The following is a 14,063-nucleotide window of genomic DNA, read 5'->3' as shown; positions in this document are numbered from 1 at the left end:
GGGACCACATGAAAGTAAAAGTCTCTGCACAGCAAGGTAAATAATTGACAGACCAACCTATGGAATAGAGAAATTATTTTTGCAAACCACTTAATCAAATATACAAGAAACTCCTACAACTCAATAACAAAGTGAGAACTCAATTTAAAAAATGGGCCAAAGACTTGAATAGACATCTCTCCAAAGAAGACATAAAGTGATCAACAAGGATATGGAAAGAAGCTCAACATCATTAATCATCAGGAAAATGCAAATCAAAACCACAATGCGTTATTACTTCACACCTATTGAGAATAATGATAGTAACAATAACAACCAGGGTTGGTGAAGATATGGAGAAATTGGAATGCTTGTGCACTGGTAGTTGGAATGTAAAATGATACCACCTTTGTGAATACACTATGGATGTTCCTCAAAAATTCAAAGTGGAACTGCTATATGATCCAGCAATTCCACTTCTACATATTTGTCCAAAAGAACTGAAATCAGGATATTAAAGAGGTATTCACAATAACCAAGATTTGGGAGCAATCTAACTGACCATCAGCAGATGAATGAAGAACATATATATATATATAATGGGATATTATTGAGCCTTTAAAAAGAAAGAAATTCTGCAATATACAACAACATGGATAAACCTTGAGGGCATAAGCTAAGTCAAATAAACCAGTTACAGAAGGAAAAATACTGAATGATGCCACTTATATGAGGTTCCTAACATAGTCAAACTCATAGAAGCAGAAAGTAGTGTAGTTGCCAAGGGCTAGGAGAAGGGTGAATGGAAAGTTGTTAATTGATAAAAAGTTTCTGTTATTCAAGATGAAGTTCTAGAGATTTGTTGCACATTAATGTACTTACAGTTAAAAATACGGTACAGTCAATAACATTTTTAAGAGAGCAAATTTCATGTATTTAACTCACCATAATAAAAATAAATCTGGTTAATTAATCAGTCTCTTTAATGAAAAAAACACATTAAATGTATCTATTTTGGATGAAATTGTGAGTTTAAATATATATAGCATATTGAATAAAAGTAGACATATAATAATTTATGTTCTTAAATCTGGTTATATACTAAAATCTCATACTGAGTTAAAATAAAAACTTCTAGGCAAGTCCCATGACCAAAGAATCACATTCAGTAATTATGTGGTAGAAAAAATAATAACTTTTCAAAGTCTCATTTTTTAGAGTAAATAGAACTATACATTAATGATTTGATGCCTCATCTTTTCTAGAAATCCTTAGAACGAAAGATAAAATATAAATGAATAAATGAAAAACATAGGTATTGCAAACAAAGGGATACACACACACACACACATATGTGTATGTATATATATGTATATACGTGTGTGTATATACATATATATGTATATGTATGATTGTGAGAGAGAGAGAGAGAGAGAGAGAGAGAGAGAGAGAGAAACAGCAAAGAAACACAAAACAATTAGCCACAATGAAGCTGCATGAGTGCTGGGCTTAGGGTGTTTAAGCAGCAGAGCTGAGGAGGAATTTTGTTAAGACAATAATGCGCATTGCTATAAGTAGGGGATTTTTAAGCAAGTCTCAGTGCAATTAATCATGCCCTGAAGTGGAGCTCCCATTCATGAAAAGATGCTAAAAAGAGTTACTGCCAGGAATTCTCTGGGGTTACAGTGTATGGGAAACTGCATACACAAGGAGAATTGGAGGCTCATCCAGGACCTGAGATAAGTCACCTGCTGGTTGGGTGACTTGTTCGGGAATATCCCTGCCTGAACTGAGGAGCAGATAGATGTCTTGAGTAAACAAAGTAAAATTGAACTAGAGGTGAGAGGGAGAATGGGTTCAAGGGAAGAAAAACACACATATTTCATAGAAAAGAAAAAAAATGAAGGAAAAGCACCAATCACAGTAATACAACCCACAGGTTAAAATATAACCCCAAACTCTAAATGATCTGAACTTAATCAATGTTCCTATACTGCTATAACTAGTAATCACAAATATTCTGATGTGTAATGATTGACATGAAAACAATCAAGATTTTTGTGCAAAGTTTCAGTTTTAATGTTATGAATGTTCTAATTTTCTAAACTAATATTACAAAGATTTATTTTGTCTTGTAATTGAGAATTCTTATAAGCAAATCCAATTAATTTATATATTTTATCCACCATTTCGACTATTTTACATTTTCCTAATAATATCGAAAATCCCATATATCATCTTTTCTTATGACATTGTCATCCTCTAAGAAATACTAATACTTGTCACAATACTGTTTTTAAAATCCAATACTTTATCTATCAGAATACTTGATTTAATAATCAACATTTTAAAATTTTGTATAATTTTTCTGAGTTTTTATTTTTGTGCAGGTCTAATTATTTGTTGACATGATTTAATTCTGCTTTGAGGTATTTTAAGGAGAAAATATTCTGACTATCATGTTAACAGTGAAGAAATTGATGCACAAAGATGAAATGATTATTCAAATGATTGTCTATGTTGATTAGCTACTTAGAACCAGATTTAAAGTACCAAAAACTAATCTTTCTTTCCTTTTTTCTTCAGTATTGGAATAAATTAGCAAAACTTACCCTAACATTAAGGTTTTTTTCCATAATAATTTTATTATATTTGGTAAGAATGAAGGAAAGTTACAAATAATTTATTGATGAACAAGATCAGTATTCAAAAGCGTACGATGTCCTTGTGTCCCTTTACAAATCCATGGTAACTCATTTCCTGCAGAATTGTTTAAGTGAACATTGTCCTGGTAACAGCAGCACTATCACTCTAGGCAGCAACGTACAGCCCAGAACTCTTTTTGTGTGTCCATCACACCAAATGCAAAGTTGATAGGATAAAAAGGGGTTATGTGTTGGTAAGAAAAGTAGTTGAGCTTGACAGAGTTTTCTGTATAATTATTAGTTTTATAAAATTAATGTATCCAAGCGTTGTGAATTTTTATTTTCTTTCTCCAAAAAAAAAGTACAATGATAGTATATGCACAACTCTATGTATATGGAATACATGGACAATGACAAATCCAAAGCCCGATCTTCCTGCCTTTGTATCCGTTCTATTTAATTCCTCATTAAAAGGGGCAGAGTCGACTGAGAGAATGAGTCACTGTCCCTCTGCGTGTTCACTTTTCCTGTCACTCCAAGCTGCCTTAGGAAGGTATTCTAATATGCCTCTCTTGTAGGGAATTTTTTTAAATGTCATAATACACCTTTCTATTTTTCCTGTTCACTTAAAAAATGTATTATTTTTTACACAAGGTCATCTATTATTTCTACATTCTTGAACAAGATATAGGGCCTGGCCGATGCGGCTAAGTGGTTGAGCATAGACTCATGCACCAAGAGGTCGCTGGTTCGATTTCCGGTCAGGGCACGTGCCCAGGTTGTGGGCCACATCCCCAGTGGGGTGCATGCAGGAGGTGGCCAATCGATGTTCTCTCTAATCAATGTTTCTATCTGTCTCTCGCTCTCCCTTCCTTTCTCTCTAAAATTAATAAAGAAAAAAAAAAAGATATAGGATTATCCTTACTTAAACCTATATATCCTTTTTTAAATTTGATTATTCTCACTTCAAGTTAAAGAAAATGAATGCTGAAGTTCAGGGAAACAAGTAAGAGTCTAGTTAAAGACCGACTCTCCCTTGATGAGGGAAAACCAAAGAATGTGAGCTTATTTATTTTAGCAATGGATTTTTGCACAACTTTCTGAACCCACTGAATGGTTTGGAGTCAACTGGCTCATTACCTGAAATATGTCCAACGTGCTATTCTGTCATCTTCAAATAACATCACAGGACTTGTTCTGAAGGACTATTCTTTGTGCAACCTACAATATGTTCAGCCTTCTCCAATTATTTCTTATTTCAATGCCGACTCTTCATGTTGGATGCTTCAGGGAAGGAAAGGATAATGAGGCATACATAGCGATTCATAAAACAAAGGTAGATAAAGGCGAGTGACACTATCAGATCCGTGGTACCTTGTATTTGGCATATACAAAAGACAAAGGATCATGAAAGTAAAATGATAGAATGAGGCAGGAAAAATGTATAGAGGCATTTATTCTTGCTGCAAAGAGAGACTGCCCTCTGGCTTATTCTGTGTTTTATTGTGCACTCAGCACACATTCTTTGGGAGCATCAAACTCCTATGGGAATCTTGCCAAAGAAGGACTGCAGAATCAGGACTTAGTCACAAATGAAGCTCTTGCATTATAAACTAGAGGCATTTGGAATTATAGCTATAGAGGCTTATGCAGCATAATTATTTTCCCTTGTTGATCTAATGGGAATCAGAGGTGAAGAGAAAGAGACAGGCACAGACACAGAGAACATGTGTTGGGGAGCGTTTGGGTGTGTGATTCTGTGTTATGGAAAAGGCATTGTGCTCAGTAGCTAGAGACTCCAGCCACAGCTTTAAAATAAGCATCTACAAACTAGTTAATTCACTTAGCTACTCTGAATAGTTGTATCTGGTAGTTGTACTGATAATTCCAACAACTAAATACAAAAATTTGAAGATAATGTACAGCAATGTTAATTTGTCTGGTGAGTAAGTTGTAATGGGCTTTTTTATCAAAAAATACAAATGATTACTCAAATGAGGTTAAAATCATGGGTTTAGAATAAACTTATGAATGTTATTTTTTTATCAAATGTAATTTTGGTTTATCTAAATGTAGATTTTATCTAACAGTATGGAAAGCATACAAAATTTAATTTAAAATATTAATAAAAAGAATACTGTTTGCTTTGGATCTGACACTGTTCTGAAGTGATTTACATGTAGTGTTTAATTGAATTTTCATAGCAGTTTTCTTTGTATGTGTGAAGTTGAAGAACTGGAGGTGACGGTGCCAGGTCACACAGACAGCTGATGTGAATGCGGGACTCATGTCTGGCCTGTGGAATGTGTCTTTAACTACCATGCTTTCTACAGTCCCTTTTCCAGCCCAAAATGCACATAAATTTGACTAGTGATGACACTACTTAAGTTCCTTCATATATTTTACAAAAATAGGTTTGATAACCTGCTTTCAAGCATAAAATCTTCAAGTATCATTAAATATTGAATACTACGCTAGGTGTGTGTGATATCGCAATCAATTTTCTATCAGTGCTCAGTCTATTTATTTAGTTTAACCAGTTTAATTTAGGAAACTAATTTATATGATTCATGACTTAATGACTGGCTGAAATAAATAGAAATCTCAGTGACCATATCGCACATATCAATCACAACCTTGATGACTGTTAGCAATTTGTCTAAGTAATACAACCTAGGTAAATACAACCAAGCTATAAGGCATAGAAAGTAGCTTACTATATAGTTTTTAATGTATGAAATCTTAAAATCTCTTAATTCTATCTGTACCAATGATACTTATAACAGTGTGCTTAGAAGTAAAGGCTTTTGATTTTGGGGGGAAAAAATCAAATATTTAATTTGATTAAATATTAATCAAATAAAAATCAGTATTCAATTATACCAATTTTGCCCCTTACTATGGAGTATGTACTTAGACAAATTATTAAACCTCAGTATTGTTATCTGTAAAGTGGGTGTAATTAAATGTTTACTTCATAGGAGTGGTATGTGAGAATTATACAATATAATTTGTCCATTCGTGCAACAAATATTTATTGGTTGCTATTTTGTGTGAAGCACTGATCTAGGCACTATCATACAACAGAAAAAGTAAAATATCATCTCAGAACTCAAAGTTAATGTTCTATGAGTTTAGAGAGCTAATAAACAAATGAATGTTTAATATTGTATAAATAAAACACAGATAAATGAATATAATACACTTGCTTAGTGAGTACTATGTAGCAAATGCAAAAATACCAAAAATACCATTGTTTACAATAGTAATAATTATCTTTTCTTGCAATATAAGGCATCTATCTTTATGCTGTGGAAGCAAATGTGATAATAAAATTAAGTGGGAAAGCAAAAATTAATCAGTGATATTCAGCTTCTAACTTGCAAAATATTTAAAATAGAGGCATTCTGAAACAAAGACAGATTTATAAATTGGATAAGTACAAAGAATGGTATTTATAAATTGAGTAAAATTTTTTCTTTGCATTGTACGAAGATAAAACAGAAACTCCTGAATAAAGCTGATCTCCACTGGCGTCCTTCTCTGACTCAGGCACAGACATGCTGAAGTTTGGGTCAGACTGTTTTACTTGTTAACAGAGTGTTGATGACATTGAAAAATCATCAGTGAAGCTCCCCTCCCCAGGTTCATCAGCAATTACATTTCAGATAAAATCAACAGCCCAGAAAAGTCCGTGCTGCATAGTAATGTCAGACTGTCTGCCTCAGCAACTCTGGGTGGGAATTTTTTGAGTCCATGTTTCCAGAATGATTCTGTAGGGAGTCCAAAATGAAGGGCTCGAGTGACACATGTTTAAACCAGATACTTGAAGATAAAACAATTATGATTATGGTGAAAAAATTTATACAGTAACAATAAAAATAAGGTGAATATAAGGAGTTCTATTCACTCTGTCTGGCCTCCAGATCCCAATCTCTAGCATTAACCACTATTCTTAGTTTCCTGAAACTTCTCCATGAAGCCTTTTGACTAAACTTTAAACATGTGTGTGTGCGTGTGTGTGAGTGTGTGTAAATATACATTTAGTAGTCAAATTATATGGAGAAAGAGAGCTGTCATTTTTTTGTATGACTAGAAACAAACATCCTTGACCATTTCCCACATATCAGTTCCTTCTTTGCATATTCAAGGGTAAAGTTCCAATTCTTTAAGAAAAATTACCTCGAGAAAGCATGCAATTTAAGTTTATGAGCATAATTTTTTTAAAAACTAAGACTTTTTTATACATCACTTATAATTTTTATACATCTCCATAAATTTTATATTATTTTTTTTCCATTTTAACAATGACAAAATTAAGACTTGAGGTTGTAAGTAATGCCCTAGGTCACAAAACTTAGTGAGCTTGCTTTGAAAGCTGGTTTACATGATCTGAAAGCCTCCTTTTCACACTTCATAACTGAGGAGGTCATCTTGTTAGTGATGCTTCCACAACACCTGAAGTCGGTGATTCTAGCATACCGAGAGGATCCACAGCCACATGACCGATGATAATATATGTTCATAAGAGTGCTTATACATTTCTATGTACAAGATAAGTGTTGGTTCTGGTTGTATTGTATTTATAGCGAATAAAAATATTCTCTACATCTGTATGTGTCAAAAGATCTTAAGACAAACATTAAGACTAAGATGCTTCCATTTTGAGATTACAGCAGGGTTATTGACGGGGAAAGAGCTGTGTGTACAATGAGAAGTAAGGCTCTTTCAGATAGTTACCTCCACTTGATGAACAAAATATCTATGGATCCCATTCTTACAGAGCATAAAAAAATTAAATAACATTATAACACATATAAAACATTAAAATAGCGTATGTCCTACCCAGTGAAGTGAACATGTTAACAAATGAAAAGAGAAATATTTGCCAGGGAGTGAGGTGCAATAATAGTACTGATACAACTTTTTTCAGGGTGTACATTCAAGTATTACAAGAAGTAGAGTGTGAACAGCTATGTAAATCTCTGTTATATAAAATTCTGCACGTAAAACAAATTAGGGTGTTTTTTATTGTAATTCTAGGAAATGAGACTCTGCTAGGCTAAAAACAAAATAAAGCTGACTAGCTTTATCCCTGACACATGGTCTAAACTTAGCAAGTAGCCCAACCACAAGATCAGTTTTTCTGCTATTTGAAGGGAAGAAATATGTAATGTATCAGAACCCTTCCATTAAGCAACACAAGACTTTGTGCCAGCATAGAACTATAAGGCATAGGCAAGTTGTGAAACAAAAGGAAGGGCTAGGAAACATGGAAATACAGTCAACTACCACATTGGTTGGATGGTGTCATAGGCATCATCTGGATAGCTTGTAAAAATTATGTACTTATCTTAAGTTAAAATATAAAATTTCTAGATAAAGACCATTGTCTTAAAACAAAGAAAGATAAAAATACTTCATTCTACTAGTTTTTTATATTATTATACTGAATTTAAGCCAATTTAATGTATTTTATAATATTTATAACAGAAATATTAATAGACAATAATTATACCAGTTTGAAATTATTAAATTATCCACCAGGTGGAGCTCTATGAATTGTGTGTACGCAGTTGAAAATAGAAAATTGATTAAACCGATTAAATTGGGAAAAATTACACCACTTTTCTCCTGAACAGTTTTCATTAATTTTCTTATTTGAAATACTTATAAACTTATGAATCATATGGAACAGACTCTAATTAAAAACAAGATGTCAAATTACTTGACTAGCATGAAACTATTTTAAGAAACTGAATTTTAAAATCAAAGTTCTTTTGCTTAAGTTACTTTATAATTTACCAGTAATACATGTTCCATTGTATGTTGCTAAAACTATGTAACTATAATTGAAATTGAAAACATATGAAAAAATCTATAAATTTTGCTTATTAAACTACTTCATACTATTTTACGGAATACTTTTTTTCCCCTTTGTTTATTGTGTGTGTATGTATGTGTTTTGTTTTACCCTAGAACCTGAAACTAAAAAAGAGGAAAAGGTGTCGAAAGCAGGTAAGGGCTCTTTCTAAGCTCTACAAAGTCATAAACAAGGCTGGTTTTATAATTAGGGCTGGGTAAAGCTTTAAGAAGCCCAAAATATTGAAAAAATACTGGTGTTCCCTTGCCATATATTTTAAATATAAATCAGCAATAAACGGACATGTAAGCTAAAATTAAATTATATGTTTTCTGGTAGCAGATCTTGGATAAGTTTATTAAAGTGCTGGAGCTGTTAGCATATGCTGCTCCTTATTAATCTACTGGACAATTGAATACTGTTTACAAAGTGCTAAGGGGACAATATGCATTTCAGAGGCTCTAGCCCGATTATGACAAATGCCTAAAACTTATCCTTATGATTGATTGAACCTTATGGAGTCACCTATACTCAACTATTTTTATCCCAAAAACAGTAGATTCATATGGTTTAACCTAAAAGATTCAACCATTTTATTTCTCACTAATTAAATATGCAGATTATTTGGAAAGATGATCTCTTGCCTGTTGTTCATTCATTTGAAAATTTGAATACTCTTTTTAAAAGACTTTCTGAAAACAAGCTTTGTGAGGGTGTAAGTTAAGAGATTAGCTGGGTACTCTTAAGACAGGTATTAAAAGTTAGAAGAAGAAACATCATAAAAATAGGAAAATGCAGAAAAAGAAGATGAAAAATATTGAGAAAAATTCTGAATAATTACAGTTTTCTTAGGGTTAACCCTATTCCAAATATTTTATATCTTTATAAAGACATTTATATGTCTAAATATCTATATATGAAGGTTATATCTCTATCTCCCAAAGGGTAAAAGTGACACTACATACACTTAGACTTCATAACATTGGTCTTAAATATTTGTATATACCCATTTTTATAAATTTTAACCTATATTTAAGTGATTCTTATTTTATCTTTCTATGTATATGTTAAATGTTAACCTGAATTATTACAATCACTTCTCTTAAAGATACTGGCAACATAGCAAAGGAAATTGTTTTTTCTTAATTTCAGTGAATCAACAATCATTTTTAAATGACTTAATATAATTTGAAAGCATGCATTTTCTGGAAGCTAAATGAGAAAATTGGCAATTTTATACTTTAAGGAAAAATGCATAATAGAGATGAAATGACATATTGAGTCTTTACATCAAAAATTATAATTGAGCTTTAGATATATCTTCAGAAATAGAATATTATATAGAAAAAATTGTTCTAATGTAAGTATACTTACTGGTGTCAGTGAAAGTTTACTGACCAGATAAAAGGTACATTATGTCACTTTTTATTCTAAGTATATCAGTGTGCTTTAGTTTACTGTTGGTATATAATGGAAAAAGTGATATATACACTATAAATTTCTTATTATTAGTTTACATTAAATATTTATGTATATTTTTATGTTATTATTTTTAACTTCCTCAGAAAAAAAGAAAAGTCAGCATTAATGGCATCTTTTATTATAAAATATAATCAATCAACAGTTTATTGAAAACATATATTATGCTAATATCACTTCCATATGTCCAGAATTGTGCTTAGTGTTACAAAATTTACAAACAAGTTATAAGAGATTGTTTCCATCCCAAGAGGGTACAAAGAAAGAGACATGAACTACTAAAATGATGTCTAAAAGACAATTCATTATATTAAGAGTATAGAGAGAGGAGCCATTCCTATAGACTGTGGCAATCAGCGAAAACTTCAAGGAGATGATGGATTTAGCTGGAATTTTAGAAATATATAAGAACAACTGAGTCAGGGAGGTGATTATAAAGGCTAATGGAAGCATTGCTAACTTTATACTAGGAAGACATGAATTTGACTCTCTTTGCCACATGCTAAGAATGTCACTTTCCTTAAATTAACATTTCTGAGCTTCAGTTTCTTTGTCTATTGAAGATCATCATACTCACCTGGTGATGCCTGTCATTTGGTTCAGTTCAGTCAATGGTAACTCTATTTAGGAGTTAACCCAGAGGCAGGGATGAGTTTTACCTTAGAAGGGGACAGTGAGGGGAGGATGAGGAACCAAGGAGATTCCAGGGGCCATATGAGGAACAGAGATGGCAGACTTGAGCAGTGATGTGGCCCTGGGAAAAGGGCTTAGAAGGCCAAAATGAAAAGTCTGGATTCTTAGGACGTGAATGAGAAAAAGAAAGTGGTATTGTAAGTCTTATAATGGCATGCAGGGTGAAATCCTGTAGAAATAATATTGAGTCAGGGATTTAAACCAAAAGACGTTTATAGTAATCTCAGTATTATAAAATAAAGGTTGGAGAAATTGGTATAGACAAGAAACAATGAGAAAGTGAATTTTGTTTACTTTCAAGATTATTTATAGTCAAAACTTATATTCAATGTAAAATTATTAGGAACTTAGTTTAAAAAATCACAGAACCTAGCAACCCATTGAAATATTATTATCATCTTCTTATATATTCTTTCAGTTATATAAATATATATGCTTTAAAAGCACAATCATACTCTCTCTACAGTGCTAACGCTGCTTTAGTAATTGTCATGCTCTTTCACAAGACAAGAATAGTCACTGAGGACACTAACTATATACAACTCCAAGGTTTCAAGCACGAGAGAGTGGAGAAGGTGAGCCAATGCAGAATTTGCGAAGGGAACGCAGGCAGCGTGGATGCTAATGGGACGTCCACACAGAGATATCCTAGAGACACCTGGAAATTGAGAACACTCGCTTTGAGTCCTCAGGCTAGGCTTTGCATCCACAAGTTTAGGTTTTGAGCAGAAGCCAAGGAAAAAAAAAAAGGAGTTTTGTTTTTTAAAGAAAAAGAAACATGGAAGGGAAGAAGGAAATGACGGACAACGTCTTGGAAAAGATAAAGAACCGGTGAAGAGAAAGAACGTGTGCCACCTGGGAGATCAGGAAACACAGTGTGTCAGCATTCCTAAGGGAACGTGGAAACGGCAGCAGTGACAATGTCCCAGAAAGGTCAAAGGATATGGTAACTGAGAAAAAGCCCTTATATTTTACAAAAGCCTGTCATTCTGTGACCTTTGGGGGAGCATTTTCAGTAGAGTCATGGAAGTAGAAACCAATTTATAGAAATTGGCAAGATAATTTATTCATGATAAATGGAAGCAGAGCAGAAACTATTTTTTTTCAGGAGTTTATTGTTAAAGGAGATAACATATATCCCAACAGGTAGAACCAATGAGAGATGTTTGTTATTTTCATGTTCCGATCAGGTGGAATTGTCCAGGAAGAGGAGGAGCAAGAAACCCAGAGGGAGATATTAATTAGGAGAAAATTGCACCAAATATTAGAAGTGTTGGGATACACACTATAGATTGAGGGAATTAGCTTAATTATGAGGAAGAAAAACTTCCCCTGATTTTGCGAGCTTAATGAGAGAATAGATTAAATGAGAGCTGAGTGTATAATAAATAGGAGACTCCTGCTGAGTGATCTTTTCTCCTAAATCTTTTTCGGCAAAGGTGACCAATAACATGTTTATTGCCAGATTCCAGGGATGCTCTTTTGGTTCATATTATGCTGACCCTTGGGCAATATTTGACCACATTCACCATCTCATATTTCTCAAAAATAAAACAAAAAAAATTTTTTTGTCAAAGTCTAAATCATTTTAATTCCCAGTGTTAAAAACAAAATGACAACAAAAGATGATTATGTTTTTAAATACTGGAGCAACATTGCAATACTTATTTATTTTTTACATAGCATATTAGTAGCTACTAAACTCGTTTGTTTTTTACATCCCCCACCCCCAAAGAAAATGATGACAAGTAGACATGCATTTCATTAGGTAATTAGAGAATAGCTAAGTGCTCTTTTCAGGAAGCAATTGACATTAATTATAAGTAGAACTGTACTTAAAAACAAAAATAGACACATAAGTAATAAGCAATAATTTATTTTTTAGTCATTAAAAATAAAACTTATAAACAAATGCTTCAGAGTTCTACACCTGCCTTTCAAACTGCTTAATCAATATCTTCACAAGGTTATTCTGCCAACACCTCACTTTATTTAAAAATGAACTCAACATCTCTTCCATTGTCTTTTTCTTTTGTTCCTTATCTCAAGAAATAGAATTCATGACTCACGATTCAGTTACAAAGACTTATATTTCTGAGTTATTTACAGCTTCTCCTTCTCTTTCACATCCCAGTGGCCAAGTTGGTGCCAAGTACGTGTCTCCCAAATTTGTTCTCTCCTTTTATTTTCTCTCCTGGTAAGACCCCAGTTCTAGCTCATTATCTCTTGCCTGAATTCATATATGAACTCATGACCCAATCAAACTCCTTGTTTCCATCTCCTCTTCAAAGGTCTACCACAAGCCTATGCTAGCTATCTTTTTAAAAAATACTTAATTTGCTAACATTTTTTATTTAGATGTCCCTCTTCCCCCCCCCCTTTAACACTCTCCCTCTTCCTCCAACCCCTCACCCCACCTTCACCATACTGTTGTCTGTGTCCATTGGTTATATATATATATATATATATATGCATATAAGTTATTTGGTTGATCTCTTCCTGCCCTTCTCACCCCACTTCCCTCTGAGGTTTGTCAGTCTGTTCTCTACTCCTGTGTCTCTGGATCTATTTTGTTCATCAGCTTATTCTGTTTATTATATCCATAAATAAGTAAAATCATGTGATATTTATCTTTCTCTGATTGGCTTATTTTACTTAGCATAATATTCTCCAGTTCCCTCTATGTTGTCTCAAAGGGTAAGAGATCTTTCTTTCTTACAGCTGCATAGTATTCCATTATGTAAATGTACCACATGCTAGTTATCTTTTCTGAATGTATATCTATAGGGAACAATGCTAGGTTCACTGACCCTGACATATTTCTCAGGTGGCTTCTATTTGTCTAATCTGCCACCATCAACCCTCCCCCCATAAACATTTTTAAAAGATCATCAGTTATGTGCATTTTGTTTGTTTATTCAGTGTCTTTCTAATCTTTTCCCTTTTCTCCAGATCCACAACAATAAGTTCTTACTTATTTATCTTGCCTCCAATTTGCAACTTAGTTTCTCAACTACTCTTCTTTAGTTATAAACACACACCATGTGTTCTCTTGCCTTGTCTTTTTCCACATCTTTTCTTTTGGCATATCATGTGGTATCCACATTTGTTGAATGGGTTTCTTCTAGCTTTGTGTCTAAGCTCCTATATCGTATCTGCTGTGAGCTGTGTTGTCCTCTTTAATTTCTGAGACAGACAATCACTCAAAAGCCACCATAGCCACAACAGGCCAACAAAATTATTCTTATATAAAGGAGAGCACTGGTTAGTAATTTTTAAATCTACTTTTGACAAGTCTTGATTTTGAAGAACAGCACATACAAAGGCAAAGTGTTTAACGTAAAAGTTCAGTGGAGGCAGTCTGGTATAGAGGGAAGTACTCTAGGATAATAGGCAAGGAGTGA

At 33.2% G+C, this 14,063-nt stretch overlaps 1 long non-coding RNA gene across 1 annotated transcript in view; it reads left to right on the top strand.

The window, feature by feature from the left end:
- Positions 1-8,633, top strand: part of LOC118621541 — a 28,094-nt gene extending 19,461 nt beyond the window's left edge. Inside the window, exon 4 of the long non-coding RNA XR_004957717.1 lies at positions 8,604-8,633. This is a non-coding gene — a long non-coding RNA (uncharacterized LOC118621541). The remainder of the gene's footprint in view (positions 1-8,603) is intronic.
- Positions 8,634-14,063: the final 5,430 nt, after the last annotated feature.

Source organism: Molossus molossus, unplaced genomic scaffold (genome assembly GCF_014108415.1).
Source record: "Molossus molossus isolate mMolMol1 unplaced genomic scaffold, mMolMol1.p scaffold_m16_p_8, whole genome shotgun sequence".
Taxonomy (NCBI): Eukaryota; Metazoa; Chordata; class Mammalia; order Chiroptera; family Molossidae; genus Molossus; species Molossus molossus.
This window is presented reverse-complemented; position numbering and strand designations above follow the sequence as displayed.